The sequence below is a fragment of the Odocoileus virginianus genome, chromosome 6, assembly GCF_023699985.2.
Source record: "Odocoileus virginianus isolate 20LAN1187 ecotype Illinois chromosome 6, Ovbor_1.2, whole genome shotgun sequence".
Classification (NCBI taxonomy): Eukaryota; Metazoa; Chordata; class Mammalia; order Artiodactyla; family Cervidae; genus Odocoileus; species Odocoileus virginianus.
The window spans coordinates 77,684,277-77,702,555 of record NC_069679.1 but is presented as its reverse complement, the minus strand read 5'-3'; the positions used below and the strand labels follow the sequence as shown (position 1 = coordinate 77,702,555).

Genomic DNA, 18,279 nt, shown 5'->3' with positions numbered 1-18,279 from the left:
TCACAGAAAATGACACATATAAAATGCCACTTGGAAAATGAATGCATAAGAGAAATGGAAAATTCTGGTCATGCTCAAAGATTTTAACAACTGGTGCATCACAATGGCCCACACTCTCCCAACAACTTTCTGTAAAGGGTATGCATTTTGCTCTCCCCCTTGCTGTTGGGGAGTAGAACGGTTGTTTGCGGGACAGAACGTGATAATGCCTCCCACCCCCCACATCCTGACGCTGAAGCGAGGGGGGCGTTTGTGTTCAGTTCTGGAAGAATTTGTATTTCTCCTTATGATCTTCACTGAAGTTGGCTGAAAGGTAGGGACACAGTCAAGGACAGCAGCAGAAAACAGAGGTGATACCTTCCTAGCATTATACTGAAGGAAAGTGAAAGTGAAAGTTGCTCAGTCGTATCCGACTCTTTGTGGTCCCATGGACTAGACAGCCCATGGAATTGTCCAGGCCAGAATACTGGAGTGGGTAGCCTTTCACTTCTCAAGGGGCTCTTCCCAACCCAAGTCTCTCGCACTGAGAGCAGATTCTTTACCAGCTGAAACACAAGGGAAGCCCAAGAATATTGGAGTGGGTAGGCTATCCCTTTTCCAGTGCATCTTCCTGACCTAGGAATCGAACTGGGGTCTCCTGCATTGCAGGCAGATTCTTCACTAACTGAGCTATCAGGCATTATATTAGAGTAATTTGGCTGGAATATCACTGTAGAGATAAGCTGAGAAATTATGGTCCACAGAAAAAGTAATCTGGCAAGGTGAAAATGTGGAAGGTAAAATGAAAATATGCTCTGTCCCCAGCAACAGTGAAACAAGCATTTTTTTTTTTAAGCTGAAATAAAAAGGAATGTAATTTAGGATTCTACTGTGCCTTTGTGCCATTCTACTGTGCTATTCTTCCTGCCTGAAATGCTTCCTGCATCTTGTCAAACTGGCAAACTGCTAGACATCCTTCATCAACCAGTGGAGATCTTACTATTTTTGCAAAGCCTTCCTGAATTCAGCAAGCAGAGCAAGTGGTTTTGTTCTGCATACTCTCTTGATAAGATACACACACACACACACACACACACACACACACACCCCCCTAACTCTTACACATATATATGTGTGCATAAGTCACTTCGGTTGTGTCTGACTTTTTGCAACTGAATGGACTGTAGCCCACCAGGCTCCTCCGTCCATGGGATTCTCCAGGCAAGAATACTGGAGTGGGTTGCCATGCCCTTCTCCAGGGGATCTTCTCGACCCAGGGATGGAACCTGCATCTCTTATGCATTGACAGGCAGGTTCTTTACCACTAGCTCCACCTGGAAAGTCCTATAGGTATATATATGTAGGTGTATATATATATATATATATATATATATATATATATATATATAATAGGAATATACCTATTATTCTAGAATGCATTGACTTTATGACTTTATCAAAGCTTAGATTCTGAGACGTTAAGGTCAAACACTAGATCTTATCATCTCTGGATCTCTAGCAGCTCATACACTGTTTACCACCAATATAAACTCAGTTAAATGGTACCATTATTATTATTATTATTATTACTTCGCAGGGTAACACATAAAGTACATAAAAGAGCCAAGCAGATTTTTGACACTTCATCCAACTTTATCATGATCTTATCCTTCCCAAAATGCCATCCCATCTAGATAATTTTATTTTCCTTGCTTTTGCTTTTAAGAAAACACATTATGTTCTTGACTAGAATTTCCTCTTTTCTCTTTTCCATCCATTCAACTCTCAGCAATGGTCCAGGCCCAGCTCAGAAATCTCCTCCTCTGAGACAACCTATGGAATGGGAGAAAATATTTGCAAAGCAAGTATCCGATAAGGGATTAATATCCAAAATATATAAAGAGCTCATCTAACTCAATGGTAAAAAAGAAAACACCCCGAAACAAATGAAAAACCCCAACTAATCCAATTAAAATATGGGCAGAGGGACTGGATAGACATTTATACCAAAGAACATACAAAAATGGCCAACAGATATAAGAACAAGATGCTCAATATCACTAATCATCAGGGAAACTCGAATCAAAACCGCAATGAGATAAATCTCACACCTGTTAGAATGGCTGTTATCAAAAAGACAACTATTAGTTTAAAAAAAAATATAAAGGGGAACCCTTGTGCACTATTGGTAGAAGTGGAAACTGGTGTAGTTACTGTGGAAATCAGTACGTAGAGTCCTCAAAAAACTTAGAAAAATAGAACTACCATATGATCCAGCATTCTCACTTCTGGGAAAATATCCAAAGGAAATGAAACAGGATTTTGAAGAGTATTTGTACTCTCATGTTTATTGTACCATTATTCACAACAGCCAAGATACAGAAATAACCTATGTGTCCACCAAAGGATGGATGTATAAAGAGATGTGGTATTTTTATATACAATAGCATATTATTCAGCTATAAGAAACAAGGAAATCTCGCCATTTGCAACAGCATGGAGGGAACTTGAGGGCATCATGCTAAGTGAAATCAGTCAAACAGAGAAAGACAAATATATGATCTCACTTACACGTGGAATCTAAAAAAGCCAAAGTCTTAGAAACAAAGAGGGGCTTCCCAGGTGCAGCTAATGGTAAATACCTGCCTACCAACGCAGGAGACACAAGAGACACAGGCTCGATTCCTGAATTGGGAAGATCCCCGGAGGAGGAAGTGGCACCCACTTCAGCATTGTTGCCTGGAAAATTCCATGGGCAGAGGAGCCTGGCAGGCTACAGCCCATGCGGCCACAGAGAGTCGGACGTGACTGAGAGACTGACCACATAGAAACAGAGAGTACAATCATGGTTACCAGGGGCTGGCGCTGGGGCAAAGGGGAAGATAGTGGTCAAAGTCACAAACCTTCAGGCTATAAAATGGATAAATTCCGGGGATAAATAGATCCTGGGAATCTAATGCACAGCATCAGTGATTAAATGTATAACATTCAGAGAGCAGATCTTAAATGTTCTGAGCACAAAAAAAGAAATGGAAATTATGTGATGTAACAAGCTGTTAACTAAGCCACAGCGGTAACATTCGGGCAGCAAATCAAACACACTGTATTCCGTGAAGAGATACAGTGTTACATGTCAATTACATCTCAATAGAGTTGCATTAAAAAGAAAAAGAAGGGACTTCCCTGGTGGTCCAGTGGCAAAGACTCTGATCTCTCAGTGCTGGGGCCCTAGTTTGATCCCTGGTTGGGGAACTAGATCCCACATGCCACAACTAAGACCCTGTGTAGCCAATAAGTAAATAAAAATAAATATTAAAAAAAAAAAGAAATAAAAAGAGGAATCACCACCTCTATGAAGACTTCCCTAGCTATTTCACACTTTACTGTGTTCTCTACTGAACCCATGAAATGTTGTGATGAGATTCATCTCTTATTATTGTCAGTAGAACCTGAAGTTTTCTCCCCTGCCACCCCAACATTTCACAGTGCAGGGGTCCCCAACCCCTGGGCCACAACAGGTACCAGTTCAGAGCCTGTTAGGATACAGGCTGCATGGCAGGAGGTGAGGGGCAGGTGAGTGAGCCAAGAGTCACCCGTTACTCCCCATCTCTGTTATTAGCATGACTGCCTAATCCAGCCTCTCTTCCGCCTCCCCCGGCCATGGAAGAACTCTTTCACCAAACTGGTCCCTGGTGTCAAAAAGGTTGGGCAGCGCTGTGACAGTTTACACTAAACCAGGTGATGCAACAGTTATTCTATCCCCATATGATCCAGGCAGCCCACCCAAACTGCACTGGATACACTGAGGTGCTGACCGCCTCACTGCGCCTGCGTGCGTGCCCTGTCATTTCAGTCGTGTCTGATTCCTCGTGACCCTACGGACTGTAGCCTGGGGCAGGCACCTCTCTCCAGGCGATTCTCCAGGCTAGAATACTGGAGCGAGTTGCCATGCCCTCCTCCAGGAGATCTTCCCCAGCCAGGGATCAAACCCAGCTCTCCTGCCTTTTCTGCATCGCAGGCAGATCCTTTAGCGCTGAGCCATTGGAGAAGCCCGACCACCTCATGCCATTGCTCATAAGAATTAACAGCTTAAAAGTGGCTATGACTATGAGGACTGGGAGACGGAATTCTAGTCTACCTGTACTCCTGCCAATAAGGGCTCAAAAGGAATGCTACCAACTATTTCTCTACACTGCCTCAAGCCCAGCCAAGCCTCTAGAATTCTCCCAGGAGGCGATCTGAGCGCAGCAGACCCTGCGTGACTGGCAGGGAAGGAACTGGTACTTCTGGCCTCCTCCCGCCTTCCATCAGGACTGCGACCATCTGACAGTTCCCCTGGCCCAGATGCCTTTGAACCTGTTCGACAGTAAGGACAGATGTAAATAAAAGTCAGATTCATACTGTTTGCAGTCTCACCTTGAATCGCGGGAGGAAATGAATGCCTCAGTGTTTCCCAGAGTGGGAAAGAGCTTTGGGTTGATTTTTGTCGTGTTAACAAGGAACTGAAAGAACCATGTCGCCTTTGGCAGGGAATTAATAGAGCAGGTGCTGTGTTTCGGCTCCCCTGGTTTCCACGGTCTTCATGCTAACTGCAACACCTTCTCTCCTCTCTGTGTTCTGCCTTCCCCACCTCAAGTGTCTGAGGAGCAATCTGCATCTCATCAAGTGCCCCGTTACTGACCAGCCCCTCTTACTGAGTGGGCCTCTCTGCAGTTAAGTTGGAGTTTTCTTCCTCAATTATTTCCCCAACTTTTAATATTTAGAATCAAAGCTTCTGCCAAAGAACCCCACCAAAAAAAAAAAAAAAAAATCAACCAAGCAAACAGAACACACCAATACTTTATATCAGATTATAGTCATTTGCATCAAAATGGACCTTTCCTGGGTTCCCTTTCCTCCAAGCCCCTCTTTCAGCTACAAACATATAGATAATTCCATCAGAATAGATTAATCCAGTTAGAACTTCCCCCAAAAACGTGTTTACACCTCAGTGGAGAAGTTCCTGCTCATTCCTTCACAGGTACCTTTCATATATTGTGCTGAGTGTTAATAAAGACAACAATGAACAGGACAAAGTGAGACTGAAAGCATCTTTGATAGCTTTGTTCCAGTGGTTAGCCAAGGTGCAAGGCAGGGCCTCCATGAGCGGACACTTTGTTGAGACTTTGAAGTGGAATCTAAATGCTTCATCACAGCCCTGTGCCTACAGAGACTGGCTAAGTTCTAAACTCAAGTGAAACATCCAGAGAGGCTAGCATCTCTCTCCTGCACGTGTGCAGACAACACCTGTGCTAACTCTCCAACTCTGGTGTCACGTACATAGGTTTCCTAGAATCTGCTCATAGGACAAGTGTGAGCCTGAAATTATCACAGATGGCAAGCAGAACTGGGGTGGGTAATACAACATGGGATGTAGTACACTAAGTAACTACTTCACTAACAGCAGTTCAGAGTCTAAAACCAGTCACTCGTGGGCTTGCGTGTTGACCAAACCCACTACCAGCTGTGAGCCTTTAGGCAAACTAAATGATTCAATCTCCAAATGATTCAATGAGTCTCTTTTTCTCGTGTCTTTCTGCAAGAGGAGCTCTCAACACTGACCCACTCATATAGATCAAGTAAAGATTTTAACACATTATATTATAATTATATTCAATCTTCATGACACCTCTACTAGCTGCCATTGTTAACTTCATCACACGGAGAGAAATGAAGCTCAGAGGTGTTAAGTAATTACCTAAATTCACACAGCTGATAAGTGGCAACCCTACACTCTTTCTGAATACTGGGCTGCTTCCCATGGTAACACGCACTAATCAGACTTGTACACTTTACGACTTAATAGTGAGAAGGATATTAAATATGATATGCAAAGTAGCTATATCAGTACCTGTTCTATTTGTTGTTGTTTGGTTCCTCAGTCATGTCTGACTCTTTTGAGACCCCCATGGACTGTATCCCACCAGGCTCCTCTGTCCATCGGATATCCCAGGCAAAAATACTGGAGAGGACTGCTATTTCCTTCTCCAGGGCATCTTCCCAACTCAGGGATCAAAGCCATATCTCCTGCACTGCATAGCAGGAGATATGCAATGATACCCAGATATACAGATACCCGATAGAGGCTAGATGCTGTCCCTTCCTTTTGCCTTACGGTCAGTACATGGTGCTCTTTTGATTCACTAGAGAAACAACTTTTGATACAACAGCAACACATATTCGGAAATAAAGGTACTGAAGCATTCCTAGCCACAAAGTGAAAGGAAACAAAGAGTTCTGCTAGTTGAGCTTTGTCATATCTAATGCCTCACTGGAAGCAGGACAGGTAACACCCTGTACAAGAAACCACAAGGCTTTCTGTCCAAGTAACCGGGACCATTTGGGCAGATGAACGAGAGCACTGGAAACCAGGTGTGTGATCCGGGCGTTGCGGGGAAACAGACCGCTGTCTCCTGGTGCTGGAGCTTCTTCCGAAATCAAATGCCAACAATGCTCTGGTGCATTTTCATGAGCTGTGCACTCAGCCATGCCCAGAGACACTAGAAGTTTCCCCAGGGATATATTAGCAAACAGCTCACCCCTCCCTGCACCTCCCAGGGCTTTGGGGTCCCCTCCCCCTGTGTGTGTTTCACTGACAACAGCTTCTGCTCAAAAGCCAGGTCCTCCCCAAGTCCCACAGCTGGGCGGAGGCGGGCTTCCCTGCCTGTCTCGGGGACACAGCGGGACAGACAGCTCAGCAGCTCAGCTGCACCCCGGGCTCCTCTAGTGCTCTTAGGGAAAGAAACGTCATCCTGATGTGCCGAGAAGTAACCAATCAGATTTTTTAAAAAGAAAGAAGGAAAAAGGGGAAAAAAAGAAAAGACTTGGAGAAAGAGGGATAGAGCAATCAGAGCCAGTGTTTCATTAGAGCTGCATTTTTCACCAAATTCCATTAACACAAAATACTTCTACTTCCCTTGGTCCCAGTGGGAGACCAAACCATCCCTGATCAGACAATCTGGATATGCTTTTCTTGCTATTTCCATGATTTTTTTTTTTTTTTTGCTTGTTTCTTTTAAAACCCCTTTTTGTAAACAATCTCCTCTTATTTTCCTTCTCCCTCCCTCAAAGATGTTCAAAATTCTGAGCAGGAGGTTAGGAGCCAGGAGGTATGTAAGTGTGTGGTGGGGGGGGGGATGTAGGGGAGATAGCCGTTGAGCTAATATTTGTTAAGCACCTAAGAGGTGCCATGCGCTGTTGCTCTGAGAGCATTAGAAGGAACATTCTCTTAGCAATACCAGGAGGAAGCTACCATTCAGCCTATTTTACAGATATAGAAGTTTCAGTAAGCAAGCAGCTTCTTCAAGGTCACCCAGCTAGTAAATGCCTGAGTCGGGGTTATAACCCACTTTTAACTAACCTTGTGTTAAGAAGTTCCTTTTTGGTTTCTAAAACACATCTGCTCCTCATTTGTGGGCAAGGGAGGGGCAAATCATATGCTAGTTCACAGGTGTATGACCTGCAATTAGCAAAGATTAAAGATGGAAAATACTGAATCCAGAGAATTCTCCCCATCACCCCCCTGATAAAAGCCACTTTGCGCATGCCAGTTATTCTGTGTGTTGATCACAGAGGTGTCCAAACTTAGAAAAGGGTGAGGTGATAAAGTCAGCATAGACGATCAGGTCAGAACTGTCTTAGAAACGCTCCTAAACTGGCCCTTTGGATGCAGTGCAGTGCTATCCCTCAGTAAGAATAACACTAGCACTTTGCTTTTGGAAGACATATTTCTATCTCTTTGGTTGGGTTATTTTCTTGGGTTTCCATGCTGCATGAAAACTATGTACTGCATCTTTAAGGACTAGAACCATACACAAGAAGGAAAGATGTTCAGCCTTGAAAGACCTGCAAGAATGAAGAAATTGAGGGAATGACAGATTGAAGCCTCCCATTCACTCTGTCTCCCAGCATAAACTCACTGAAGAAAAATGTGTTTAGAAATGCCTTATTATCTCAATTATTCTTGGGTGTTCACTCCTTGGCAGTCCATCTGACAACCTCTCCTCCCCTCTACATTGTTGAGGTTGCATGCATGCCCTAGACTGCCAGGCTCCTCTGTCCATGAGATTCTCCAGGCAAGATTACTAGAATGCATTGCTGTGCCCTCCTCCAAGGGTTTTTCCCAACCCAGAGACTGAACCTGCATCTCCCATGCTTCCTGCTCTGGCAGGAGGGCTCTCTATCACTAGCACCACCTGGAAAGCCCGTTGAGGTCACTTAAGTCAAAGACATACATGCTGCAATTCCACTGCATTCACACGAGGAGAGCAGTCACAGGCAATGCAAATCCAAACTAACATGTCATCAAAGAGTTTCCAATTAGCTCTGGAACACAAGCCTTGGTACATAATCTGTTTGAACACAGGTGCTTCTGGTGTTTGGGGAATTTATAAGCCTTCCAAGAAATCAATGAACCCACACTGTGATTGCCAAAATGCCATTTGGCTGGCCCGTCCTCACTGGTTCCCTCCTCCTTGCTTTCCCCTCTATGGTCATCATCACATCTGAGTTCTGAGCACCAGCGCGGTGCAGAAATGGTCCCTACCAGGGCTTGATGGTTCCCAAACTTCCTGAAGAGAAGGGACCTCACAAGGGAACCACAGCTTTAAAGTCTCTTCTTTCATCCTAAAGGCACCTCAGATGACCAACCAGGGAACAAATAACATCAATACAATTTGAAGCAAGATTTGGCTGGCGAATTAACTGGGTTTAGATGCTTCAACGGAGAAAGCAATGGCACCCCACTCCAGTACTCTTGCCTGGAAAATCCCATGGACAGAGGAGCCTGGTAGGCTGCAGTCCATGGGGTCGCTAAGAGTTGGACACGACTGAGCGACTTCACTTTCACTTTTCACTTTCATGCATTGGAGAAGGAAATGGCAACCCACTCCAGTGCTCTTGCCTGGAGAATCCCAGGGATGGGGGAGCCTGGTGGGCTGCCATCTATGGGGTCGCACAGAGTCGGACACGACTGAAGTGACTTAGCAGCAGATGCTTCAATATTTATTCCATTTTGTTCGGTGTGTTTAATGTGTGTGGCATGAGTAGGATCGCCGCTATTTGAAGGTAAGTTTCTGGAGGCCACGTGCAATGTAGTCCTTGATTTTGTATCATGTCAAAGGAAGACCAATGCAGTAATACATTGCTGGTCACGGTGATGCCTTTCAGAAAAAGATTATTTAGGATCTTACGCTACATCACAAGATTATAGTACTGATATTTTTTAAAGAGCATCCAGTCTTCAGAAACAAAAGGCTATTAAATTTCTTATGACTCCAGAGCGAATGTGTGTGCACATTTCTAGGGGGTGGTGGTGATCACTGGCATAATGTTTTCTTTAGTCTTACACAGGGCCTGGTCTACGGGGAGGACTCAACTTACGTTTGTTGAATGAATAAATGAGAGTAAGACCATCAAAAGTCAGTAAATGAGGGGATTAGTAGATCAGCATTTGATTTCCTTCCATTCCTGGAGCTTTTGCTGGTTGTTTTACACCTCTGTGACATTCAAGCTTGACTGCAGTGCATGGCCATGCCATTGAGTAGTCTCATCTCTTTCTCTCTCTGGGTCTGTTCCTCTCCCCACAGCAGTAGCCAGTGAGCTCCAGCCTTTAGGAGTGAAAAATAAACACAGCCTGTCCTGTTTAGGTCGGAGTTATCGATGGGAAATGACTTGACTGATAAACTTGCATATCAGGAAGTAAATCTAGTGGAAAAGGCAATCTATCCTCCACGTGCACCAGCAGATGGGAGACTCACATTGACAGTAAAGATTCATCTTCTTAATTCTGAGTAGCTCTGAGGCTTCCTTCTTGGTACCCATCTTTCTATTTTCCTGATACCCACAGCCCCAGCCTTCAAAAGATGGTATTACCTGTTTATTGATAAGGACAGCTGCACTGTTTTGCACTTAAAAAATCACTTTTTCATCTTTGAATTTCAAGCATCTCACATCTGCTAACAAATCAGACATACACCCTAGGGAAATGTTTTTCACTAAATGCAATTCATTAAACAAAAACACAGAATTTTATTTCTTGAACTGATCTTACCCAACAGTTCTGAGATGGAACTCAGGATTTCAGGAAATAATACCACCATTGGTTATAATTCTACTATGATTCTGACACATTATTTCTATTTAATTTAAGGAAAACAGTCATAGAAGTATTTTTCCCCCTTTCAGAAGACAGGAATTTATGTCTCAAAAATTCTTAACTAGCCAGAAGTTATTAAACAGCTAGAACACGCCAGAGTAGGAATCAGGCTTGTCTGACTATGAAGCCCATGTCATTTTTTTATTGAATATTACACTGTCTAGGTTATAGAGAAGGAAATGGCAGCCCACTTCAGTGTTCCTTCCTGGAGAATCCCAGGGATGGCGGAGCCTGGTGGGCGGCCATCTATGAGGTTGCACAGAGTCGGACACGACTGAAGCGACTTAGCAGCAGCAGCAGATTACAGAAGTCATTTATTAATGTGGATGAAGAGGTCATATATTGCATTTGAACATATTTTTATCAAATTTCCAGATTCCATTTCTCGATGTGAAAAAAACTACACACTTTTTTCAGACAGAGATACTGGGGACGGGGGTAGGCAGAATAATGGCTTCCCCAAAGATGCCCATGGTCACATTCACAAGACTTGTGAATATGTTGCCTTCCATAGTATAGGGGAATTACGATTGCTAATCAGCTGACCTGAAACTGTGGACAGTAGCCTAGATTATCCATAAGAGCCCAGTGGAATTGCCAGGTATCCCAGTGGAAAAGGGAGACAGGAGAGAACCAGAAAGAAGGCAGCACAAGAAGCCCTCAGCCTGATGCTGCTGGCTTTGAAAATGGGGGGAGGAACCCATAAGTGAAGGAAAGCAGGTGGCCTCTAAAAGCTGGGAAAAACAAGGAAACGGATTCTTCCCTAGAACCTCCACAAAGGAACTTCCCCTAGTGACACCTTGATTTTACCCAGACTTCTAGAAGCTGGACTTGAACCGTGAGATAATAAATTATGCTATTTTAAGCCATGAAATTTGTGGTAATGTATTGCAACAGCAATAGAAAACTAACACAGGAATCAATGGGGCTTAAAAACCAAAGACAAACACACAAACAAGACCAAAGCCCAGCCAAACAAGCAAGGGTTACACACCTTTCCAAGGCTGTGCTGTCGTGATGATCTACCCTGTAGTTAGGGTTTCCTGCGATAGCAGAGACTGTGATCATCTTTAGACCTCACATATGGGTTATCTGAAGCTTCATCCTCTCCCAAGGAAAACAGAGGTTCTCTGTAGTTCATGAGATTATCTGGAGGGTTATGCTCCAGACACCAAAACTGAAGAACCACTGGTCTACACGGTAGTTTTTGAGCGGGTGATCTAGGCTGTTTGCTCCTGAATACAATTGCTTTCAGTTCCTAGGTCTGCTAAAATTCACAGCTATTCTTTCATAGCTCAGTTGGTAAATCATCTGCCTGCAATGCAAGAGACCCGAGTTTGATTCCTGGGTCGGGAAGATCCCCTGGAGGAGGAAATGGCAACCCATTCCAGTATTCTTGCCTGGAGAATCCCATGGGTAGAGGAGCCTGGCAGGCTACAGTCCATGGGGTTGCAAGAGCCAGACACAACTTAGTGACTAAACCACCACCACCACCCTTAGAACTAGTGACTTATAAGAACGGTTTTTCAAAAGTGCCATAACTTCCAGAACTTCAGAATCTGGAAGGGCCAACTTTTTTTTTTTTTTTTTTTCACTTTGCCTGATACCCAATCTCATCCAACAGAAATGGCAGTCATCTAGTAAATCCCATAGCCACATGCTGCTTTCCTATCCTCTCTTTGGACCATTATTAAGAAGCGTGTGTGTGTGCTAAGCCACTTCAGTCCTGCCCAACTCTGTGACCAGAGGGACTGTAGCCCACCAGGCTCCTCTGTCCATGGGGAATTTCTAGGCAAGAATACGAGAGTGGATAACCATGCCCTCGTCCAAGGGATCTTCCCAACCCAGGGATCGAGCCTGCATCTCTTGTGTCTCCTGCATTGGCAAGAGAGTTCTTTACCACTAGTGCCACCTGGGAAGTCCATTATTAAGAAGAGATACTGTTAAAGGAAACTGAATCATACTTTCTGAGAGTCTGCTTGCATATATGTTATTAATACCTTGGCATTTTTGTTTCTAATTGCTCCATGTATGTTGGCTTCCCAGGTGGTGCTAGTGGTAAAGAATCCACCTGCCAATGCAGAAGACACAAGAGACATGGGTTTGATCCCTGGGTTGGGAAGTTCCCTTGGAAGAGGAAATAGCAACCCACTCCATTATTCCTTCCTAGAAAATTCCATGGACAGAAGAATCTGCTGGGCTACAGTCCATGGGGCCACAGAGTCATATGACCAAGAGATTGAGCAAACACACACACACACACATCATGCACGTGAACATAGTACTCGCAATTAATTCACAATTTTTTCAGAGGCAAAGAGCTTGCGCTCTGTCTTCTTCATGTATCAATACTCGTACTGTATCAATTGTCCAGTGCTTGTCTGGTGACTCAGTCCTGCCCCAGGGCACCATGACTAACTGTTCAGTTATGGACACACCACTGAAAGTTCAGCTGCACCCCTTAATTCAACCACCCTACCTCCATGGGGATACACTGACATTTGAAAAATATTTTCATTTTCCCTGCCTATCTTTTTTCATTTGCTCTCACTTCTCAGGATGAGATTAAAGGAGATCCTAAAACTTGAGTCCACAAAGCTTCTGTTAAGTATTAGGAAGCAAACAAAGAAACACGCCCTTTGCTCAAGGTTACCAAATGGCAGCCTGTTATAAGGCAAACTGTTTCCCTCGGCTTGCCAAAGGCTTGACTTAGACACCAACACTTAAAAGTCAGAGGATTTATCATATACCCCAGGCTTCTCTCAAAAAGCTGGCAACTACAGACTCAAATTTTAGAGTGATCATAATTAGTGGGAGCTGAGCGGGCACTGACCCCAAGGTAGCTGCCTTGCTGGCTTTCCTCAGGCACGATACCTGTCTGGCCCCTCTACAAATGTGAGTTGGCAACCTGTCTTCAATGGGTTTAACCATCTCTGCATCAGCTCCAAGTTTTCAAGGTCTGAGGTGGCCTGTGCCAACCACGTCCTGCCAGACGTAGCCAACGCTCGATTTCACGCTGTCAGTCACAGCCAAGGCAAGCCCATCACCCCGAGACCCAAGGAGCACGCATGGCCCGCCGGCATCTCCACCAGGGAAACCTCGGGTCACGGAAGCTGTTAACACATCCATCTCTCTGTCAGGGATTAACAAGCTGATCTGGAAACTTAGGGGCATTGGGAAGCCTCACTAACCACTTCTACCCTTGGGTTCGATCCAAACAGAATATCAAAAGGGAAACAGGCTTGGGATCTCAGAATATACTGCGTGTAACTGGACTTCTGATCAGTTTAACAGGATGTTGAGCTATGTCATTGAAGGTGTCAAATCTTCATGTTGCCACTGATGAGTAATATGACGGATAAAGACAGAGGAATAATTTCTTCTTGACCAGAACGGGCAATCAGCTGACAACTCAGAAGATGACAGCTGGCTTGCATTTATGATGGATATCCCAGGGCTTATATGTATGAATACTACCAGCCAAACTCACTGTGCTGAACAACTTGCCTTGATAAGAGTTTATAAAGGCCAGCCTCCTGGGCTAATTATAGTTGGGGGGGGGGGGGGGATATGTCCTTTCAATGCAAAGTCTCTGGCTTTCATTTCAGAGAGCCCCTTTTCTCCTTGAGAGTGTGGGCGAAAGCCTCCTCTTCTTTGCAGTTTATCATTCCTAGAAGCACCAGCTATATAATATTGTACTTTTTTTTCCCTTGCTGGACTGAAAAACGTACTTGCTTTTCATTTTCCCTCACGGAGAAGTCTGCTGCCTTGTTTTGTTGGCTATTCCTGCCCTTCTGTAGCCCTTTCCTATTTCTGCCCTCCTTTAAAAAGATAAATCTGTTAACTGCGAAGGCTGTATCTTCTGAATGGACCTTTGCCACAGGGATGTTTGGAGTTCCTTCACTTGTTTATTTTTCATAAAAGAGAGCTGCATATGACTCACTTATCATATTTAAATAGATAGAACAGCCCAGGAAAGGAAGGGAGAGGCTTCAATAGGGGACTTTCAGTTCTTTCTTCTCAGGGATGTGGCTGGGTTAGGCTCTGCAGGGAAATTGAAGAAAATGCTTTCACAACCAGTAGATAAAAGAGCACGCCAGGCGGGATACCTCTCACCTAGCTCCCCTTGTCTTTAAAATAGATGCTGTCCAACTGGTGATTCTGAAATAAATTAAGTCTGAAGGATGCTCCCATAAGCAAGGGTTATGGGAGCTCTTTTCAGAAAATGCTGTGACTTTTATTATAGCTTTTAAGGGACAGTCTGGATGTTTTGTTTGATGCACTTCATTACTACTGCAGGAATTTTAGCCATGATTGTTTTCCTAGTTTGGAATTGAGAAAGAAAAAACAAAGTCGCTCTCAACCTCTGGAACATGACCCTGACACTCACAGCTAGACCATGCCATTTACCTTCTGGACATGAGCAATCTCACAGAACACAGGTCTCAGACAGGGTCACTCTGAGATGGCCATCAGTTCAGTTCAGTGGCTCAGTCGTGTCCGGCTCTTTGCGACCCGCGAATCGCAGCACGCCAGGCCTCCCTGTCCATCACCAACTCCCGGAGTTTACTCAAACCCATGTCCATTGAGTCGGTGATGCCACCCAGCCATCTCATCCTCTGTCGTCCCCTTCTCCTCCTGCCCCCAATCCCTCCTAGCATCAGGGCCTTTTCCAACGAGTCAACTCTTTGCATGAGGTGGCCAAAGTACCGGAGTTTCAGCTTCAACATCAGTCCTTCCAACAAACACCCAGGACTGATCTCCTTTAGGATGAGACAGCCATAAAGGGAGGCAAAACAAAGGCACTTCATTTTGTCTGTGCAGGGACAGAAACAAAGTCATTACTTCATTCATAAAATGCCTCACATCCCCCTCTCTTGGCTGGTGACTGTTACATCTTTACCAATCATTAGTACAATGTATCTATAGTCTTGATGGATAAAGAATCTGCACCCAAGGCAGGAGAGGTGGGTTTGATTCCTGGGTCGGGAAGATTCCCTGGAGAAGAAAGTGGAAACCCAGTCCAGTATTCTTGCCTGGGAAATCCCATAGATAGATAAGCCTGATGGACTATAGTCCATGGGGTCACAAAGAATCAGACACAACTGAGTGACTAACACTTTCACTTTTTTCATCCATAGTCTAGTCGGATTCCCCTAAAGAGAGGATGTATTGATGGGCTCCCTTTTAGAATCGCCCTTGCTTTCAGACAGTGTTTCATCTAGAGCAAACCAGGCTTTCTTAGACTCCCCTCCAAATCACCCACCCAAAGTCCGAATCTGACAATATTAACAGGTTCTTTCCAACGCCCTGCAGCTGAGACACTACGGTCCCTCACAGCGTGTTCTTTGCAACCAGTTACAAACACAAAGCAGTTAACCATAGGAGGGTGCCTGGTGGTTTCTTTGGCTGCAGGCATTAACAGTATAAGTATTTTCCAGAGATAGATGCCAGTTGCACTGTTACAATTCCAGGGAACTCCCATTTCTTTCAAGATGAAGCCCACCCACCTTCGCAGGAACACAGGGGCTTGCAGGAGATGGCCATGCTTCATTCCTAAGCCATCAGGTAACTGATTGATCCTGATCACTTGTAGTGGGGTTGAAGGGTGGCTCTCCAAAAGGTGTGCCCACCTGGAACATGTGAGTGTGTATGACCTTATTTGGAAACAAGGGTCTTTGAGGAGATATAAGTATCTTGAGATGAGGTCATTTGGATTATCTGAGTGGTTCCTAATCCAACGACAAGTGTCCTTGCAAGAAGAAAGAAGACACAGGCAGAAAAGGAGAAATACCAAGAAGAGGATGATTTGAAGACAGAGGCGGAGAGTGGAGTGATGTGTCTATTAACCTACAAGAGAAGGATGGAAAAGGATCTCTCTCAGAATCTCTAGAAGGACCCAGCCAGCTGACACCTTGATATCAGATAGATGACCTCCGAAACGGTGAGAAAATTAATTTCTTTGTTTTAAGCGACTAAGCTTGCGATAATTTGTTATGACAGCCTTATGAAATCAACGGATCCCTTCCCTAACCACACAGCACCACTCACGTCTGTCCGTGCCATTCACTTGGCCTGGGGTGTCCTCTCCCCTGTTTGTCTTGCTCGTCTACAAAACTCAGCCCAAAGAGCATCTCTGCTGAAAGTCTTCACAGACCTCCCACATCCGTCTGATTGACACGACCTCTTTTGGGTTTCCGTAACAGCCTGTGCTTTCCTCTGTCCTGGCTGTACTGTAACCCTAATTTACCTGTTTGTCAACATACCTGGGCTGTGACACCTGGCGCGGAGGGTCCACGCCATTTAGCTCTAAGATTTACAGGCACAGTGTTCAGCGCAGAGTAAATGTGAGCTGAATGAATGAATGGATGGATGAACAACTCCTTTTGTTCAGAACTCTGTCTTGTTTCCTCTCTCTTGAAAAATAATCCTATTTATAAGCTTTTTTTAATCCACTTAAGGGTATGTGGTCTACATCAGTGGAGCCTAAGATTTTGCCAGGAGCCTGGGAAGAGTTTATATTCATTAGAATAGTAATTGTTAGAAATTAAAACATCTAATCTTCAAGTAAAGCACATGTAAGCCAAGCTAGGGGAGCTTCTGTGCATTTGCAGAGCTCAAGGGTCCCCATGTGCAGTGGGTGGCTGTGTTGCAAGTATCCGCTTCTCTTTGTAGCACTACTATGCTCCTGAGAGCACATCAGCTGCAACTGAACATGTAATGTCCATCCTGGAAGCATATAACATGCATCCCTAACTCAGCACAGAGGAACTACCTTACGAGTCTCTATGGTATCCTGGAAAGATCAGAAACCATGCCAACCTGGTCTTAAACTCTTGGGTGTCACCACTCAGCAGCTGTTCAATTTGACCTCCAGGAATTTCAGTTTTCTCATGTGATACTGATGGACTTTCCCAGGTGGCGCTGGTGGTAACGAACCCACCTGCCAATTTAGGAGACTTAAGAGACACAGGTTCAATCCCTGGGTCAGGAAGATCCCCTGGAGGTGGGCGTGGCAACCTACTCCAGCATTCTTGCCTGGAGAATCCCATGGACAGAGGAGCCTGGTGGGCTATGGTGCATAGGGTCACAAAGAGTCAGATATGACTGAAGTGACTTAACACACTTGCACAGAGAATGTGCTTAATCCATGACAGGTGATAACACAATTTGTAACAAAATGGTATAATAGCCACTACTGGAAATCCAAAATGAAAGTCCTCAAAATCAATTTGGAAGACGAAAGGAAAAAAAGAAACCTGAAAATAAAGTAAGGAGAAAAGCTTCCCTCCATTCTCAAAGCATAAAGCCTCAACCTTTTACTCTGGAGGTTTCAGTAATGAATTTCCATTTTAATTGACACCGCTGCCGATTCAGTCTGTGCACTCCACTCCACCCCCTCTCTTGGTGACGCTGTGTGAGAAGGAGCTGTTAAATCAGTCAGTGAGCATAATGAACTCCAATTTTCCATCGACAAGGGCGAAATTACAAATGTGCTCTTCACTTCCAGACAATTAATTTGTTTACACGATTCCTTTGCTTTGTTTTATTTCATAATTCTTTCCTCTCCACTTGTCTAATCTCAAGGGTTTGTTATTAACTTTTTCAGGTGTTCCTCCAGGGTACAGCAGAGTACAATTTAAGGGGCATTCTTCCCTTTAATGAATTTCCTATTGGGGAATGAAAGAATAAAACAGATATCAAAAATAGAGCTGGGAGATCACTTAGTTTACACAGCCATATCTCTATCTATCTACTCATTCTCCATTTAAATGTAAGATTACTTGCTCTGTGTGTGTGTGTGTGTGTGTGTGTGCGTGTGTGTGCATGCATGTGTGTGCGTGTGCATGTGCATGTGTCTGTGCGTGTGTGCGTCTGTGCGTGTGTGTGCGTGTGTGCGCGCGTGTATGCACGTGCATGTGTGCGTGTGTCTGTGCGTGTGTGCGTGCGTATGTGCATGTGTGTGCGTGTGTGTGTGTGTGCGTGTGCGTGTGCGTGTGTGTGTGTGCATGCTCAGCTGCTCATTTGTGATCAACTCTTCGCCACCTCATGGACTGTAACTTACCAGGCTCCTCTGTCCATGGAATTATATAGGCAAGAATACT

General features: G+C 44.5%; 1 protein-coding gene across 30 annotated transcripts in view; it reads right to left on the bottom strand.

Moving 5' to 3' along the window:
- The window catches only part of NRXN3 (neurexin 3), a 1,774,064-nt gene that overhangs the window by 316,538 nt on the left and 1,439,247 nt on the right, over nt 1–18,279 (bottom strand). The gene's annotated exons all lie outside the window — the stretch shown is intronic.